This window comes from Cnephaeus nilssonii, assembly GCF_951640355.1.
Source record: "Cnephaeus nilssonii genome assembly, chromosome: 1".
Taxonomy (NCBI): domain Eukaryota; kingdom Metazoa; phylum Chordata; class Mammalia; order Chiroptera; family Vespertilionidae; genus Cnephaeus; species Cnephaeus nilssonii.
The window spans coordinates 75,974,160-75,994,581 of record NC_137072.1 but is presented as its reverse complement, the minus strand read 5'-3'; the positions used below and the strand labels follow the sequence as shown (position 1 = coordinate 75,994,581).

The window sequence follows — 20,422 nt, the reverse complement described above, 5'->3', positions numbered from 1 at the left end:
CTGCTGGCCATCTTGTGGTGGCCATCTTGTGTCCACATGGGAGCAGGATCTTTGACCACATGGGGGCAGCTATATTGTGTGTTGCAGTGATGATCAATCTGCAGATTACTCTTTTATTAGATAGGATAGAGGCCTGGTACAGGGGTGGGGGCCAGCTGGTTTGCCCTGAAGGGTGTCCCGGATCAGGTGGGGGTTCCCTTGGGGCATGGGGCGGCCTGAGCGAGGGGCCTGTGGTGGTTTGCAGGCCGGCCACACCCCCTGGCAACCCAAGCAGAGGCCCTGGTATCTGGAATTTATTTACATTCTACAATTGAAACTTTGTAGCCTGGAGCAGAGCCAAGCCTGGGGCTCCCTCCAAGGCTGCCAGCCGTTTGTGTTGGGGTTATAATTGAAACTTTGTTGCCTTAAGCGGGTGGGCCCGGCCAGGGTGTGCGGAAAGCTTTTCTTCCCCTGTTGCCGGCGGCAACCCTGGCCTGCTCTCTCAAGCTCCATTCTGCCGCCATTTGTTTGAATTTGTTTACCTTCTATAATTAAAACTTTGTAGCTTGAGTGGAGGCTTAGGCCTGGCCAGGGCAGGCGGAAAGCTTGGCTTCCTCTGTTACCTAGGAAACCTTGCTCTCTGTGGCTGTAGCCATCTTGGTTTGGGTTAATTTGCATGCTCGCTCTGATTGGATGGTGGGCGTGGCTTGTGGGTGTGGCTTGTGGACGTGTCAGAGGTATGGTCAATTTGCATATTTGTCTATTATTAGATAGGATTATTTATTGAGAAAATGAAAATGGCTGTATATAGCATAATCAATTCATTTGCCCTGTTGTTTGCACATGACACTACTACTTTGTAGATGTGTTTATTTATTTAAGCAAATGTTTACTGAAGGCCCATCATGTAGAGATACTGGTCTAGATGCTGGAGTGATGGTAGTTGAATACCACAAAGTCCTTTCCATCATGATAGTTTATAATCAAAGAGAGGAGAGAGAGTAAACAAATAGATAATATAACTCCAGGTTGTGTTTGGTGCTATGAAACAAGTTAAAGCAGATTAAGGACTAGAGAGTAAAGTGGGCATGGGCACTATTTTAAGTAGTGAAAGGAGGAAAGTATCTCTCTGAGGATGTGAGATTTAAGTTGAGACCTGAAGAACAGAATCATTTGACATATTGAAAAGTATTTATTAATTTAATGGCTCATTAAATTAAATTGTGTTTTATTAATTTCAACTGCAACTCTATGTATTTAAAAGTGGTAGGTAATATATATTCAGTTTAGAGTATTACTTGGAGCACCAATGGATGTGAAGATTCCTTATGAGAACTACACGTCCAATCCTTCTCTTAGGGTTCGAAAGCTGTGAACCACTCGTCCAGATCAACCCCATATGCCCAGTCCTGTCCCTCCACTCCTTCATGTGCACTTCTCTCAGTGTGTTCAAATGTACCATGTTCATTGCTTTGTTCAAGTTCATTGTTCCCCTCACCTGAAATACCAGCCTTTTCCCACACTCTCTACCTGCCCAAATTATCCCTTCTCATCAAGATCTAGCTTTTGTAACAACAGATCATCGGGGATGGGGGAAGGGGAGTTACTATGTGCTAGGCACTGTATTAAATGTTTTATATCCATTATGTTACATAGCCTTGATATTATTATCATTCCTACTTTGCAGACAAGGACCTGGGAGTTAAGAAACTTGCCTAAGTTTATACACCTGGGCAATGGCAGGGATTCCAACACAGGTCTGATGACTCCAATGTCCACGCTTTACACTACTGCTCTAGTGTGCCTTCCAAGACCATTCTTGGGCAATTTGTCCATCTTTATGTGACCTTCCCTTCTGAGAAAGCTTACAGAAGCACACTTCCCAACTTGGACCTGTTCTGCTTTATGTACTAATATTTCCTGTACAGGGGTGGGTAAAAGTAGAATAATAATAGAATAATAATAATAATAATAAATAAATAAATAAATATAAATATAATACAAGAATAAATTCTGGGTTTCCAGCTCCAGGTGTTTGGGGAGTAGCGGGGAACATGCGGCTGTCGGTCCCCGCAGCCATCTCCCATGGCCACGTATTCTGCCGCCTGGGCCTTGGTCCCAGTCCCACATCCACCTGTTGCCGAACTTGCTTACGGGACTAGTGCGACCCGATTACATTGAGGTGTCCTGGGCGTGCGTGGATGAGATGAAGCTCATCAACTATAGGAACACTGAGAAGTTCATCAACTATGGGAAGCTGGCAGACGCAAATGAAAGAGCCATGCGCATGGCTGACTTCTGGCTCACAGGGAAGGACTTGATCCCAAAGCTGTTTCAAGTGCTGGCCCCTCGGTACCAAGGTCAGAATGGGGGCTACACGAGAGTGCTGCAGATCCCAAATCGGAATAAGCAGGATCGGGCTAAGATGGCTGTGATCGACTATACTGGGAGCTGCCTCCTACCCCTACCCTACCCCTTATCTTCTAAACCAGCCCCTTTTGGGGCTGCGGCAGGACCAGAAGCAAGCATCCACAGCTCCCACACACCTCAAACGCCAGGGATTTAACTGGAGCCAAAGAGTGTGTCGCCTCATCCGTGCCCATGATCATAGGCCTTTGGATCTCTTCATCTCTAAGAATTGGAGCTGGAGTTGTGAAGTGGACAGTCTTAATGGAGCCCAGAACCTGTTGGGTAGCCTGTTGGGTAAACCTTCTCTTTGCACAATAGGTAAAATTCCTTGTTGAATATATGTAAACTGATTTTTTCCTCTCACCTTGGGATTTCTGAGAATGAGAACTATCCAAATGCTCAAAAAAAATAAACATATTCAGTTTCACATACTCACAACTATAAACGTACTTTTGCCCACCCCTGTATTTTACTTTAGACTTCCCAAGTTTATAAGCAAGGACCATATTTTATGATTCTTGACCAGAATCCATAACAAGGTTGACTGTTCTGAACATATGTAAATTCAGAAAGTACTTGTTGCTTAACTACTGAACACGCATCTAACTTTGTTAGATTTCTCAGTTTGAGATATTTTTTCTCAGTAAATTTAATGAAGGCTTCTCATCTAGCTTTCTTGCCTCCACAATTCCTTCAAAGTAGTTCTGCAAATAAGCTGTATGTTCAGTTATACCTCCTGTGGCCCCTCTCCCTGGCCAGCCCAACCCCCATCAGGGGTAGGCCGGCCGGCCAACCTCCCAGGTCCCCTCCCCCCTGCTGGCCCGGACCCACCCATGCACGAATTTGTGCACTGGGCTTCTAGTCTATAATATAAAAGTGTAGCCCTAACCGGTTTGGCTCAGTAGATAGAGCATCGGCCTGCGGATTCAAGGGTCCCAGGTTCCATTCTGGTCAAGGGCATGTACCTTGGTTGTGGGCACATTTCCAGTAGGGGGTGTGCACTAGGCAGCTGATCGATATTTCTCTCTCATTGATGTTTCTAACTCTCTCTCCCTCTCCCTTCCTCTCTGTAAAAAATCAATAAAATATATTTAAAATAAATAAATAAATAAAATAATAAAAGTGTAATATGCTAATTAGACCAGTTGTCCTTCCAGACAACCTTCTGGATGAAGCCAGGGCTACAAGGGAAGCCCGGGTCCCAGGTGGCTGTCAGCGTGCAGAGGGAAGCCCAAGTTCCAGGTGCTGGAGGGAGGTCAGTGCCAGCAGCCAGGGGGAGGAAGGCCTACTCTTGCATAAATTTCATGCATCAGGCCTCTGGTACCATTATAAAGCATATCACTTTATTCTTTTTTTAAAAAAAATACATCTTTATTGTTCAGATTATTACAGGTGTTCCTCTTCTTTTTTTTCCCCATAGCTCCCCTCCACCTGATTCCCCACCCCACCCCATGCCCTTAACCCCCGCCACTGTCTTCATCCATAGGTGTAAGACTTTTGTCCAATCTCTTCCTGCACCCCTCAGACCCCTTTCCCACTGAGAATTGTCAGTCCACTCCCTTTTATGTCCCTAATTCCATTATATTCACCAGTCCATTCTGTTCTTCAGACTTTTTATTCACTTGATTTTTAGCTTCACTTGTTGGTAGATATGTATTTGATGTCTTTTTGTTGTTCATAATTTTTATCTTTACCTTTTTCTTCTTCTTCCTCTTCTTAAAGAATACCCTTCAGCATTTCATGTAATACTGGTTTGGTGGTGATGAACTCCTTTAGCTTTTTCTTGTCTGTGAAGCTCTTTATCTGACCTTCAATTCTGAATGATAGCTTTGCTGGGTAAAGTAATATTGGTTGTAGGTTCTTGCTATTCACCACTTTGAATATTTCTTGCCACTCCCTTCTGGCCTGCATAGTTTCTGTTGAGAAATCAGCTGACAGTCGTATGGGTACTCCCTTGTAGGTAACTAGCTGTTTTTCTCTTGCTGCTTTCAAGATTCTCTCTTTGTCTTTTGCTCTTGGCATTTTAATTATTATGTGTCTTGGTGTGGTCCTCTTTGGATTCCTTTTGTTTGGGGTTCTGTGCGCTTCCTGAACTTTTAAGTCTATTTCTTTCACCAGGTAGGGAAAATTTTCTGTCATTATTTCTTCTAATAGGTTTTCAATATTTTGCACTCTCTCTTCTTCTGGCACCCCAAAAATTTGGATTTTGGTATCCTTTTTCCTTTTTGTTTTTCTTGTTGGGTGTTTTTTGTTTCCTCATATTTCAGATCTTTGGTTTGATTCTTGGGATATGTTGATCTACAGTTGAGTTTTTCTCTTGCTGCTTTCAAGATTCTCTCTTTGTCTTTTGCTCTTGGCATTTTAATTATTATGTGTCTTGGTGTGGTCCTCTTTGGATTCCTTTTGTTTGGGGTTCTGTGCGCTTCCTGAACTTTTAAGTCTATTTCTTTCACCAGGTAGGGAAAATTTTCTGTCATTATTTCTTCTAATAGGTTTTCAATATTTTGCACTCTCTCTTCTTCTGGCACCCCAAAAATTTGGATTTTGGTATCCTTTTTCCTTTTTGTTTTTCTTGTTGGGTGTTTTTTGTTTCCTCATATTTCAGATCTTTGGTTTGATTCTTGGGATATGTTGATCTACAGTTGAGTTTTTCTCTTGCTGCTTTCAAGATTCTCTCTTTGTCTTTTGCTCTTGGCATTTTAATTATTATGTGTCTTGGTGTGGTCCTCTTTGGATTCCTTTTGTTTGGGGTTCTGTGCGCTTCCTGAACTTTTAAGTCTATTTCTTTCACCAGGTAGGGAAAATTTTCTGTCATTATTTCTTCTAATAGGTTTTCAATATTTTGCACTCTCTCTTCTTCTGGCACCCCAAAAATTCGGATTTTGGTATCCTTTTTCCTTTTTGTTTTTCTTGTTGGGTGTTTTTTGTTTCCTCATATTTCAGATCTTTGGTTTGATTCTTGGGATATGTTGATCTACAGTTGAGTTTCTGTATATTCTTTATTTCAGACAGTGCATGCTTAATTTCTTACTGGTCTTTTTTTTTTTTTTTTTTTTTGCATCCTCATTTAGGTCCTTTAAGGTCTCATCAAGTTTCTCAGCGGTTTTTAGAAGATACTTGAGTAACCTTATAAATGTGGTTTTGAACTCTATGTCATCCCATAGTTTGCTTTCCTCCATTTCTTTCATTCGTGACATGTTTCTGTGTCTCCACATTTTGGCTGCTTCCCTGTGTTGATGGAGTGGCTTTGTGTGGTAGGTGACCTATAGGGGCCAGTAGCTCAGCCTCCCCAATCACCTGAGGTGGACGTTCTTGGTACACCCCTTTGTGGGCTGAGTGCAAAGTCTTGGTGTAGTTAAGCCTTAATTGCTGTTGGTACACTGGGAGGAATTGTCCTCCAGGCCAATTGGCTGTGGGGACCCACTGTGTTTATAATGGAAGAACTGCTGCGCTGGAGACATGCTTATGGTGCAGGACTTGTTTCAGTGGGGCTTTGGTGCCCACTGAGTCTGCCTCTTGAATGTGTCACTTATGGATGTGAGGAGTTGAAATCTGTGTCTCACACTGACCACTAGGTACACTGGCTCTGGATCTCCAATGGGGTGCAGGTCAACTACTGTCTGAGGCCACCCTGTAGGAGCTACCATGAAAACTACCGTCCTCTCCTCCCTGCTTGGGATTTGTAGATTATGGAGCTGTCTGAACCGGTTTGCAAATTTGCTAGGTTAAGCGGCGATAGTGAAGGCCATTCATATGCAAAAGCTGCTGCTTGGAGCTTGGGTGAGTTTGTAGGTTGTACGGGGTGGGGTCTCAGGGCGTCACTAAGCTAGGACATGGCAAACAGCAATGGCTGGCAGGCCACCATCCTGTGCCTCCGACTGTGTCCCCGTGTCTCGTGCCCCAGCGCAGCAAACAATTATTCCTCCATGCAGCTCTGTAAGCAAGCCACCCTCGCTTTCTGACCCAATGGCAGACAGTCCAGCTTCTCCCCATAGGAGTTTGGGTCCCACGCGTCTCCCCAGAAACTGGATTTCAGAGAAATCGGGAGCTTGTCTCCTTCAGGTTGAAGAAAGCAATGCCCGCCACCAGCCGGGATCCACCGTCAGCCCGTATTGCGCACGCCCCCATACCTCAGCTTTTCAGCGTTTGTGCACTGACTGCTCTTTTCTCTTTCCATCTAGTTGTAGTAGAACTTCCACTCAGCCAGCCCTTCCGTGGCTCTGGGTGATAGACGTTTTGTCTTTTAGTTGTAGTTTTGAAATTGTTGTGCGAGGCAGCAGTTTAGGTGTTTACCTATGCCGCCATCTTGGGTTCTCTCTATCACTTTATTCTGAACTATGTATTTGTTTTTCTCCATTTGAGCTCTGAGAAAATGTGGATTGTTTCTTATGTATCTTTATGAGAACCTACCACATAGTACTGGCATAGGGTGATCCTTTATAAATGTTTGTAGAATGAATGAATATGCCAAGTAATAAACATGATTTTATCCCACGTATCTAAAGTGTAACAATTCTGCCTGGCCAGCCATCTTGGCTCAGTGGTTGAGCATCAACCTTTGAACCAGGAGGCTGGCTACGGTTCGATTCCCGGTCCAGGGCACATGCCTGGTTGTGGGCTCTATCCCCAGTGTGGGACATGTAGTTAATCAATGAGTCTCTCTCATCATTGATGTTTCTATCTCTCTTTCCCTTCCTCTCTGAAATCAATAAAAATATATTTTAAAAGATAAAGTGTAACAATTCTAAGTGCTGGAAAAAGAGCTTAAAACCAGGAAAACACACAGAAGACAAATGTACAAATTAGTGAATTCTCACAAAGCAAGCACTCAGGTAATTACCACCTAGTCAAGAAATGCACTGCCACCCAGCCAGCGAGGCTCAGTGGTTGAGCATCAACCTATGAACCGGGAGGTCTTGGTTTGATTCCCGGTCAGGGTCAGGGCACATGCCTGGGTTGCAGGTTTTATCCCCAGTGTGAGGCATGCAGGAGGCAGCTGATTAATGATTCTGTCTCATCATTGATTTTTTTTCCCCTCTCTTCCTCTCCCTTCCTCTCTGAAATAAAAAATGTATACTTAAAACCAGGGCAAAGAGATAATAAATGAGTTGTTTTTGTGAAATGCAATACCAAACAAACCAATTCTTCAATTACTTTTATGAAAAGTTCAATGTCTTTAAATTTATTAACTGTGTTTATAAACAAATTTGGGAGAATGTGGAAAAGGGAAACTGACTCAATGGCATCTTGAAAACAAAACAGCGATTAAATTAACCAAAGTCTCCCGCCCCACCGCCTTTTGAATAGCTAATAGCTTCTTTGCTTGATATAGTATGTCTGCTATAATGCTTAGAATGCATTCACAAGTGGATTGCTCCAGATCAAAATGTAATATTCCACTGTGCTCTCTGCTAATTCTATAACTGGGAAAGTGTACCCAATTTTGTGAGCCACATTTGAGGATGAACACTGACAAATGGAAATGGATCCCTAGGATGGTACAGAGTGTGGAAGTTATACAAGCACCTGATGAAGGAACAAGATTTGAAAGGAAAATTGGAAGGGCACATGAACAATGCTTGATGAGCCACCAACAAAAGAGAAATTGATTTTATTCTGTGTTATTCCTGAGGACAAAGTTAGGACAAATGAGTGGATGTTAAAAGAAGGCAGCTCTCCGTCCACCAAAGGCATATGACACACGACTGAACACCAGGATGTAGTAGCGGAGTGGAGTGTTGCAGGACCGAGGGGCAGAGACTCAGAAGGCTCAGAGACTCTGGCAAGAGGAGAAAAGGCTTTCGAGAAGAGAAGACAATGGTAATCTCCACCCAAAAGGTCAAGGTCCCTATTACTGTTCTTGGGGAATTAGGGAATGTTTATTAAGGTAGAATCATTGGGTGAATAAAACTCAAAATGAGTACCCCTTGAAGGCATAAAGGCAACAGAGGGTTGATAAGTAGCAACTAGAGCACATCATCAAGGAAAGCTCCCATCAGTCTGGCTGGCAGATGGTAGCAGGAGTTTTATGGAGAGAAAAAAAAAGTGCACAAATCAGCAAAGCTGTGCAAAGACCTGCCTGAGATCTGAGAATAATACCTCAAGATTTTGCTTGTAAATGCAGCAAACTTTCTTTTTTTTTTTAAACTAAAATGCCAGGAAGTATATGCAGTTTAATTGCTAATGGTTTGTGTGTATATGATAAATGTATATATGTGGTACATATGATATCCTATATATATCTGATGTATATACATATTTAACTTTTTATTTTATTTTTTTAAAATATATTTTATTGATTTTTTACAGAAAGGAAGAGAGAGGGATAGAGAGCTAGAAACATCGATGAGAGAGAAACATAGACCAGCTGCCTCCTGCACACCCCCCACTGGGGATGTGCCCGCAACCAAGGTACATGCCCTTGACCGGAATCGAACCCGGGACCTTCCAGTCCTCAGGCCGACGCTCTATCCACTGAGCCAAACCGGTCTCAGCATATTTAACTTTTTAAAATTAAAATGTGGCAATAGGTACATCCTATAGATATCAGGATTGCTGGTAAAGAAAAACTACACTACGAAATGGCACTGAAAATTACATAAATAATAACTATTACATATGCTGTTACGTTTTATTAACTTTTGTTGGCCAGAATGGAATGAACAGCATCAAGGACTCCAGAAATCCCTGAGGTCAATAGTGTTCAGGCCAAAGAAGGATGGTTCTATCAGGGACATTACAGGAGACGGTCCTCAAGGGGTGAGAAGTTGGATTCACTGACTTCATATGTTTCTTATTTATTTATAAATCTATGATTCGGATACCTGAATGTGCTTTTGCAGCCAGTTTGTATAAAAAGAGGAGGTGAGTTATCATTGGTCTGGAGGTCTTTGTAAACATGAGGATTTATACTGGCAAGAACTCTAAGTAGAATTTGTATGATCTGGTGATATTTTAGAATTGCTTACAAGACTATTTTTACACACAGCATTAATGGGCCCAAATAATCCCCATGACAGTATTTCAATGATTTTTGTCCTCTGTGCTATAAAACCCTTAGCAACTTTTCACATGAGGTGTCCCAGAGAAATGCTATGCTAGTTCATAGGCAATACTAAGTCTTGGAAAATACAAAATAAACAAGTAGAAAAAAAAAACTGCTTTTGGAGAGGCAATATTTTTATTTTATTTTATTTTTATACAGGGGATAATCTGAATATCCTTTTTTTGTTTGTTTGTTTAATTCAGGGGGAAAAAAGTCCTTAAAGAAACCATGGATATTTTGAAGAGTGCTTTTTTACTAAAGTTCATTAAGTTCACTCCTTTAGGTGTTTTACTGTTCATTGACCAAACCTTACCTGTAAAGATATTGTTGAAAGACACTATCCTTTCTATAGCCCTTCACTAGACAGACTTGGGATTTATATAGATCTTAAAATTTTTTTTCTTGATGTCAGAGAGGAAAGGAGAGAGAGGAACATCCATGATGAGAGAGAATCATGGACCGGCTGCCTCCTGCACGCCCCCCCACTGGGGATGGAGCCCGCAACCTGGGCCTGTGCCCTGACTGGGAATTGAACCCATGACCTCCTGGTTCCTAGGTTGATGCTCAACCACTGATCCACACCAGCTGGGCAGATCTTAAAATTTTTTTTTAAATATAAAGTTGTTTTCTTCCAGTGTAGCTCTCATGAGGAAGTGGATATAAGCAATGCGTAGCATGAATGAGCAAGTACACAAGCATAAGGATACCCTCCTTGTACTACAGGTGTACCACATGATTCAGCATATTAATACACTGTGCACTTTGGCTCAAAATTTGATGAAAATGGCATAATGGACATGTATGCATTATGTATATTTTAATACAAAACAGTCTTTGATTAGTCTTCTAACAAAAATGCAAATTAATGCTATTGGGTGATGAAAGGAGAAAATTTTTACCAGAAAGTCTTTTTTTAAGTGGAATTGAAGCTAGGTTGACAGAAATTAGAATTTTGACTGGTTTACTGTGTTGCTATAAGAGCAACCCACAGGTAATACTTAGAATTTAAAAGCAATTCAGATAATGGCTTTGAAAGTCAGATTTAAAATTTTATGCTTCATATATAAGTAAATTGCCTAGTTAGGAGACAATCAGAAGTTAGAACTTTGGCAAAGATAGTAGAGGAGGTGAATTTAAAGGTAACAGTAAATTTTTAAGAGCAGTGGTACAGACACAGATTCCTAGATTCGGAGAACGGATGATGGTTGCCAGAGGGCAGAGGGTTTGGGAATTGGGTGAAAAAGGTGAAGGGATTGAGATATAAAGCTTGTCAGTTATAAAATAGTCATGGGAATCTAAAGTACAGCATAGGGAATATAGACAGTAATATTGTAATAACTACGTGTGGTGTCAGGTGGGTACTGGAAATACCAGGAAGAACTTGGTAAAGTATATGATTGTCTAAACACGATGCATACACCTGAAACTAATACAAAATGATACCGAATGTAAACTGTAACTGAAATAAATAAATAATAAAAAAGAACCATTAAATATATCCCTTGTATAGAAAAATAATTTAAAGTAATGCATTTATTTAAATACCAAGCTATTTGGGGAATTTAAAATGTAATTCAGTTTATAAAAATTGGATTACAAATTTCATTAACACATTTGTGGTGAGCAAGAATGTGTGTTATGACAAATCTGTCCCATTTGATTTACAGGAAATCTATCATTAAGACTGGCACTTTTTTTTTAACAAAGCTCAATTTTTCCCTTTGGTTGTTAAGTAACCGTACTCATTATGGAAAATATAAGATGGGCTGTATGTAGAAAAAATTAATCATTCATAATATCACCAGAATAAATTGTTTAAATAATACTGTATTTCCTTTTAGTCTTTTTTCTTATTTACCTAGGAGAGACAAACTACAAAGCAGTTTTGTATAACTTTGGGGTTTTTTTAGCATTATGACATAAATTTCTGTAACTCTGAAGACTTCTCCCTACCCAGAAACTACTTCCTTTTCCCTCTTCTACCCACTCAAAAAAAAAAAAAAAAAGTTAGCCCTCCAATACCAGGTTTAGCTTTTGATCACTATGTCATGAAGAATCTTCTGCTTATTATCGGAGCCCTCCAGCTCTACTTCTGCTCATTTTTTATCTGAAACTGCCGTGCTAATCTGACTACTAGTCGTCATTCTGGTTCATTAACAGAGCCCTTTACTATTTACTCCATAGAAACAGTCTGTTCTTTTCTGCAGTAGAAATTAGTGCCGGAAGTCTGCTTTAAGGAAGTAGGTCAGGCCAAAGAAATGTATGCCTCTCCAAATTTCCAAGTGTTCTCTCACATTTCTCAGCCCCCTTAGACTTAGAAGGAGCCGTTTGAGGAGTTCTGGCCAATGAGAATCGGTGTATATATTTTCAGTTTTGCTAATAGGTCTGTTAGCAGCTCTCTCTTCCCCTGCTGTGGATATTGTGGAGGCCACATGCTCACGTGGATAGCAACAAGACAAAAGCAGCCTGGGTTACTGATCCAGCTGCCTTGGAGAGTTTCCTAATGGCAATAATTTATGAGTGAGAAGTAAGTGTTGATGTGGTAAGCCATGGAGATTTAGGTGTGTCTGGCCTATGCTAATACATGATGCTAAATTCAGTCATCATGTTTGACAACGTGTCTTTGGATGCCCTTTGCAATCATGCCCACCCCTTCACCAGGAAGTCTTATCCTGGCTTCCTCTTGTTCATTTTATAAGGCTTATCTCAGCTTTGATTGCCCCCATTCTCCTTTCTGGGTTGGTTGCCTCTTCCACATGTTTATGCCGTACATAACAATAGGGATTAATGATTATTAGATGTTTACAGATTGATGTAATTATTTTGTGAATGTTGGTAATGTGCACTTCCTTTTAGAACAATTAGCATAGCTCAGTGGTTTTAAAAGTTTGGTCTGCATACCCCTGAGTGTCTCTGAGACCCTTTCAGCAGGTCTGTACAGTCAAACCAATGGTACACAAACAGTGGTGGCTAAAACTGCTGGCATCTTAGCAAATCAAGACAATGCCATCAAACTATACCAGGAGTCTTTGTATCATTGTATTCTTCATGGCCACACATTCACAGGGATAAACACCATCTTCATTTAAGAATTCCCTGATTGAAACATTAAAAATTGTAAGTTGTATAAAATTTTCATGGTGAGCACATCCTCAGTAATATTCTGAATGACAAACAGAAATACAAATAAGCACCTTTACCTTTGCTGCATACTGAATTAAAATGGCTGTCCTAAAGACAGCACTTGAACAATTGTACGTTTTACATGCTGAAGTCACCACTTTTGTCACGAAACAACATTTTATTTAAAAAGAATAACTGACAAACTATGATTATTTAGAATTGGTATTTGGCAGGCATTAACTTGCAAATGAATAAAGGAAACCTATCATAAGTGAAACAAATGACAATATTCATTGCTGATGATAAAATTTGAAATTTGTCATGAAAATTAGAATTTTGGTAAATTTATATGTGCCTCTGTGAACTTAACAGCCCCCTCATGCCCTCATACTTAAAGATTTTATAATGGGATAAGTTCATATTAATGAGTGTGTTATATTTGAAGATATATTTTATTGATTTTTTTTTAGAGAGAGGAAGGGATAGGGATAGAAAACATCAATGACAGAGAAACATCAATAGGCTGCCTCCTGTACACCTCCTACTGGAGATTGAGCCCACAACCCGGGTATATGACCTGATCAGGAATCTAACCATGACCTCTGGTTTATGGGCTGACATTCAACCACTGAGCCACAATGACAGGGCAAATGTGGTATTTTTGATATTGTATAATAAAAGGTGGCAACATTTGAAGTATCTGTATAACTCCAAATGACTGATAAATACTGGTACACAATCATGCAGGGATAAAAGATTCATTCAAAATGCATGATAGACAAATGAATTTTAATATCACAAATCAAAAAAAGTTTATTGAGATGGCTAAATTCCATATTGGAAGAAACTAGCACTTGTTGGATATTGATGTGTTTCAAAGGAGAATACCTAAAAATGCTATTCACATATTCTTCCTTTTCAACTACATACCTGTGTAATGATAAATTTTTTTCATATACTTCAACCAAAACAACAGATTGAATAAAGAAACAGATATGAGGATCCAGGTATCTTCTACTAAGTCAGATATTAAAGACATTTGCAAAACTGTAAAACAATATCACTTTTCTCATTTTTTTTATCTTGGAAAATATATCTATTTTTTTAAATAATTGAAATATTTTTAGTTTTAACTTTTAGTATGATAAATATCAATAGACATAGCCTATATAAACAAAAGCTCTTTGGAGTTCTCAATAGTTTTGAAGAATATGAAGGGATCCTAAACAGCTCAAAGTTTGAGAACCACTGCATAGAAAAATCTAGGATTGAGATTATGAAGTTGGCAAAGCAAACATAATAGACTGGCTACACAAGTACAGAAAAAGAGTTTATAGCAGTAATGAGCACCTTCAAGTCCACAGTCCTCCTGCAACTCATTTATAATAAGCCTTTCAATCTCATTTCAGGATAAAGTCTGCCTCCAAAGAAAGTGGCAAAACTCTCACTACTCCAGGTTTCCAGGTTCAGGAGACTCCTTCACAACAGCCTGATTAAACGTCCCTAAACCCACACTCCCTGTGCTAGGGCACTGTTGCCCTTTGCTCCTACCCTGATTCCCACCCCAGAAACTATAGAGAGTGATGGAAGGACCCTGTCAACCTGTTTCATCAATCCATGAGAAAAGCATGTAGATTTTTAGTTGAAGCAAATTACTAAGAGGCTAACGGAGTGATGTGAAAAGTCAACTATTCTTTTGAAACTGTCTGAGCAGGCTCATTAGTAAAAGAAATTACATAGCCACATGAAATAGATGCTACACATGTAGGAAAGTTGGGAAAATAAAATCAAGGGGGAGGGAGTGAAATGAATGAAAGCCCAGCTGAACATGGGCAACAATAAAAATATCCATCTCAGCCTTCACAAGACTTTCTTCATAGGATGCTGAGGGCTCAGGTCATCTTCTTTCCCAGAAGAGTAGCTTTTTTAAAAAGGAAAGCATGCCACAAATTCAAGGGTATTTTTGTTGTTGTTGCTTTTGTTTTTGTTTCTCAAACTCTTTTTGAGAAAATGAGTAAACTAAAAATTGTATGTGCTATGGGAAGCAAGGCCTCAAAGGGTATCATAGGATCATAAAAGAGCAAACTAACAATTACAGCAATATATTAGCAGGTCTAGAGAGGCATATGGAAAGTCTTGCAGCTGAGAAAGAGTGATTACAGAAAAAAATGAGCAACTATAAACTAAAAAGATAAGACTTCAAAAAAAAGCCCAGTAAAGAAAGTAAATGGATCTAGATATTGGTTTTATAGAAAAATCATTTACAGAACCTGCCATCAACTGAGGACATTGTCAAAGGCCAAATGAACATATAAAACCAGAGGAGGAGCAAGGAGTGGATATAAAATGATTAATACAGCTACAAAAGAGAAAATCAAGCCAGCAATAATCCAGATTTATTCCACAACACTGTAGTAGAGGCATCCTTCCCAGGACTTAGAAAGAACGCATTATGATTATTGACTGGACATTAAGTTTCCAGACTTGACAGTCACTGAGCACTCCGCGATTTGATTGCTTCTGATATAAACTGAATATATACCAAACATTGTAACCACAGATTAACATACCAATTAAGTGATACAAAGGCTAAGCATTGCGTTGGTTTTAAGGCTACAGCCAACTTTCTGGTATCTTAAGGGTATGTAAACAAAACCCTGTGTTATTTTTTCTTATCAGCCTCTTTTTTATAGCTTAAAAGAAGACTGTTTGGGGGGAGAAGGTAATGCACAGCACCAGCCAGAAAAATCCACAGGTGTCCTCAATAAAACTACAAATTTAGAGAGAAAATGCTGAAATGGGGAGAAGAAACCTTGGGAAACAACAGTCCTTCAGCACACCCTTCTCTTTACTCCTCGAGAGAAATAAATTACCCACACTCCTGCCCCTGGTGTCTTTGTTCTGTTTGCACTCTCCTCCTTGATAAAAACCCTGCCCACACTAAGAAGGGAAGATGGGATTTTGAGGACTGGGGAAAGTCCCCCATTTTCTTGACATGCTGGCACTGGAATAAACCTCTTCCTTTTACCAGCACCTGTCTCATGACTTTAGCTTTTGCTGCAGCAGGCAGCAGAATCTGAATTCAGTTTCAGAATAACCTATTCAAGTTATTATTGTTTGTTGGTTTTGTTTTGTTTTGTTTGTTTTTTTGCTTAATCTTAGGATTTCAAAATATAGTAATACATAACATACATTGCCACAAACATTCAAAACACATATAGTTTAAACCTTTTTATTACACATTTATACATGCATGTTGCTATGTACATGTGATTAATTTATATGAAGTATTTAAGACAAATATGTTTCTAATCAAAATTCTCTGTGCCAAATTTTGCACTACTGTTAACATAATGATAATGTCAAGACTATCAGGAAACATATTGAATATTTTCACATTGTGAATAAAGGCATTAAATTGATTGTTTTTCTTTATCTAAAATCACCAGTTTACATACTTAAGCAGAGTACACTTTAAGTTGTAACTTTTTATTTATGGTGTACTCTATTGTTTAAAAATAGCCACAGAATTATATATCTGCTAAGTAGCAGTACTTGATTATAAAAACAGTCAGTAAAATGTTATATGTAAAACAGCTGCCTCTGCATTGCTAGTTCATGTCAGAGTTTGTCATTAACAAACTTATATTCAATAAAATACGAAATATAGTATAAATAACACTTGGAAGTTGAAATAATTTACCAAATAGGCTCATAAAACTCTTTTATTTTAAATTAAAAAGGAAGTCACACAACATATGAAAACATGCTCAAAGTCACTAATCATCAAAGAGATGCAAATCAAAACAACAATGAGGTATCATCTCACACCTGTCAGCATGGCTATCATCAACAAATCAACAAACAACAAGTGCTGGAGAGGATGAGGAGAAAAAGGAACCCTCCTGCACTGCTGGTGGGAATGCAGACTGGTGCAGCCACTGTGGAGAACAGTATGGAGTTTCCTCAGAAAGGTAAAAATGGAACTCCCATTTGACCCAGTGATCCCACTTCTAGGAATATATCCCAAGAAACTAGAAATACCAATCAGAAAGGATATATGCACCCCTATGTTCACAGCAGCACAACTTACCATAGCTAAGATTTGGAAACAGCCTAAATGTGCATCAGCAGATGAATGGATTAGAAAACTGGTACATCTACACAATGGAATACTACGCTGCTGTAAAAAAAGGAATTCTTACCATTTGCAACAGCATGGATGGAACTGGAGAGCATTATGCTAAGTGAAATAAGCCAGTCAATGAAAGAAAAATACCACATGATCTCACTCATTTATGGATAATAAATAACATTATAAACTGATAAACAAAAATAGACACAGAGGCAGAGCAGCATCAAACAGACTGTCAAACTACAGTGGGAAGGCTAGGGAGGGTTGCGGTGGGGAGGTAAGAGATCAACCAAAGGACTTGTATGCATGCATATAAGCATAACCAATGGACACAAGATATAGGGGGGTAGGGGAGACCGGGAGAAGGTCAATGGGTTAAAAAAGGAGACATATGTACTAACTCTTTGTAATACTTTAAGCAATAAAATAAAATTTTAAAAAATAAATAAATAAAAAGGAAGTTACACAAACATTTATTTGTAATAAGTTGTTATTGTTTTTTTACCAAAAAAATGAAGTTTACTATTCCACATCAATAAACTCTGATCTTCATATGTTAGCTAAGAAATTCTAAGTCCAAAGTAGAATTCTGGCAAAGGTTCATGTTGCACTGCTCAACTATTATGGAAGCTGTATCTGAAGGCTCGAAACATGTAATTGTAGGATTGGTAAAAATCTTAGTGGTCACTAATATCACTCTTTTCTACTTCTAACTTACCTGCACTTTTAAAACCAAACCTCAAATCCCTTCACCTCTGCTGGATGAGTAAATATCCAGTCTCTACTTGACTCCTTCCAAACCCTCACAGATGGGAGATTTATTGCTTTTATTATTCTTCCTCTTTCTTGACAGCTCACAGGAGCAGTTGTCAGATTATTCACATGTCACTATGACCAAAATGGGGTGATTTGACATTCTCTGAAGATGAATTGTTCCTTTTTATGCATATGTGTTGAGTAACTCTTTGTTATGACTTATTTTTCTACTCCAGTGAGCCTGCATTCTAAAAACATAATTTATCCTTTTAGCTGACATTTATATGTACGATAAATGAAAGCAAAAGAAAACGGCTCCTTTAAAACTTCTGAGTGTTATTCTCTGTGTGCTTCCTCGAGTGACCCTCAGCTCCCAATCAAAGTAAGATCATCTTGATAATTAAATTTCTCTTCTATCCTTTCAGAACCCTAGATTTATCCCTCCTTTCTAATTAATACTTATTAACATGTAATTGAGTTCTTTACTGAAGTAAAGAATTTGGATTATCATACTTTAGGTTAATTTCAGATATTACTTCCAAGGGGATATGAAATTGGTTTATTCTAAAGAGCCTTTGAAATTAACAGCCACAAAATAAAGAGCTTTTTTGCAAGACAATATACATAACATCAATTTTCTCTTTGTAAGGGAAGTCATTTGGGTACAAACAATGAAACTCAAATCCACTTCCTGTTGATATGGTTAAGAATTCCTGCATTTATCCTGTAAATCTTCTTAAAGTATGGAAGCAATAACATAATATAAAATGATCCCAAAAAAGTAAAAATCTGACTTTTTATTGGGAGAGATCATTGCAAATTTCATAGGCCAAATACAATTGAGGGTACAGTTATTTTTGGTTTATGTATAACTTATTTAGGTATCTATATCAAGTTTATATTAGGTTTTCCTCCAGTAGGCTGCCGTAGGAATAAGACATATGTTCATATATCTTTCATCTGAAGTTTATTAATCCTGGGGAAATCTGAGACCTATTTTTAGGCATATTTCTAGCATCTATATTTTTTATCTGTCTCCTATCTTCTATGTCCTCACTCTATACTTAATTCCTCTAGGTCTGATGGGCTCAGAGGGTATGGAGAAATGACAGGAAATATTTAGTGATGCTTGGAAGGTTGCATGGAAAGCTGTGAATGAAGAGAAAGACAGTGGGAACCAAATTCACCAGGTCATGATTCAGAAGCCATTTTTATATAGGATCAAGCAAGAGATATAAAATACTCCACAAATATAAATGGTTTTGTGAAAGTGCCACTGGTATCATTTCTCAGTGTGAACTTCATACTAGTGTTAGGTACTAACCAATGCTATAAGGGATTTTACTCTTTTCAGAATATGCAAACAAACAAAACAATCTCAACAAAGAAAAAAATGTGAACTGTTCACACTTCAGGTCAAAGTCCCTTCCTTATCATGGACTTCTGTGATGGACTAAGAGGAAGAATGATGTAGGATAAATGTTATTTTGCATCCTTGGCCAAGGTTGTTAAAATCTATGTCTCCATGTCTTCATCTGAACTATAATAGTAGTATAGTTCATAGAACATAAGGATTAACTGGGATAAGATATGTAAAGTTATTAGAATTGTTCCTGACACATAGTAAGAACTCAATAAATGTTAAGTTTTATTGTTTAATTTCTTATTGTAATGAATAATACAATATTTGATGTTACTTATAACTAAATGGGTTAAATAACAAGGTAGATAATAACTGAATTTAATATGCCAAGACTTCTTTAAGAGTCTTTGGTCTTTGAACACTTAAAAAAACTAGGATTATAGATGATGGAAAATAACTTATAACTGCCATTAAAAGCAAATTTATGAAACTCTGGAGCAACTAACTTATATGGTTGTATATGATATATATTTATTCCAGGTCTTACATGGAAAATGGTTATAGGTAGAGAGTAAAATCTATATTTTCTGGGAGGAGAAAATTCTGTAGGTAGAACATTTCCTTTTATATATCCAATCTAGGTAGTGGAAGCTTATATAAAATTTAAACACTGTATAAGGACTCTTGTTAGCCTCTGAGTCAAATTTTTAGTAAAGACTGATAAAAATTTCTACCCTTGAAAGATGAATATTACAAACTAAAGTCACTGAATTTATGAAGATTGTATGGTTCATAAAACAGGATTCTTGCTCACTTCCACAAACTGAGACCAAGAACATGGCCAGTAATGAGCATTTCTCGCATATAAAACAGCCAACTACAGGCAGGTATGCAGGTATGGATGCAACTGCCCTCCAGCCTCCAGTGACCCTCCTTTCTCCTCAGCCCTCAGCCGCAGCTTCTAGAGCCATCTCCTTGGTCATTCATCATCCACTTCTGAGACCCACAAATGTCATTTTTGTGTGTATGGTTGGCTCTGAGTCACCAATGAACCATGAGCCCTCAAATCCGCCAGAATTAATTCCTCTGAGGTGAAGGCTGCTGTCACAGCCTGGTCAACCTGCATCTGTGGGCCTCCCTTACCTGTCTCTCTCGGGGTCTTCATACCCACGGGATCATGTGAGCCTGGTCCACTTGTGCCATTTCTTTGAGTTAGAGGAGGAGAAGCAGAGTGCACCCTCATCTCTTGAAGTTGTAAAACCAGCGCAGCAACAAAGCCCTTTTCTAAGAAATTCAGAAGCCATCCTGAGATGAGTGAGGTGGCAACCTGCATGCCATGAAAACCTCCTTGGCCCCAAAGGGGAGGCACATCCTGGGCTCTATCTGCATGCTCCCCAACTCTTTTGCTTCCTGGAGAAACACTTCCTAGACCCAGAGCTGACACTCATGAGAGGATAGACAATCACATGACCAAACTCCTCAAGCTGTCCGGCCCCATCCCTGGCTGATGCAGTCTCATCCTCAAATATGACTAGGAGCCTCCCTTGCCCACTGCATGCCCCTGATCTGACCCAGCCTCTCCTTCCTGCCTCCTGGTAGCTTTTTAACTACC

General features: G+C 39.1%; 1 pseudogene across 1 annotated transcript; it reads left to right on the top strand.

Annotated features, from left to right (window-relative positions):
* The first annotated feature begins 2,033 nt into the window (after window positions 1-2,033).
* Window positions 2,034-2,545, top strand: LOC307115439 (large ribosomal subunit protein bL17m-like; annotated as a pseudogene). The gene has a single exon. The product of its transcript is annotated as a large ribosomal subunit protein bL17m-like (transcript).
* Window positions 2,546-20,422: the final 17,877 nt, after the last annotated feature.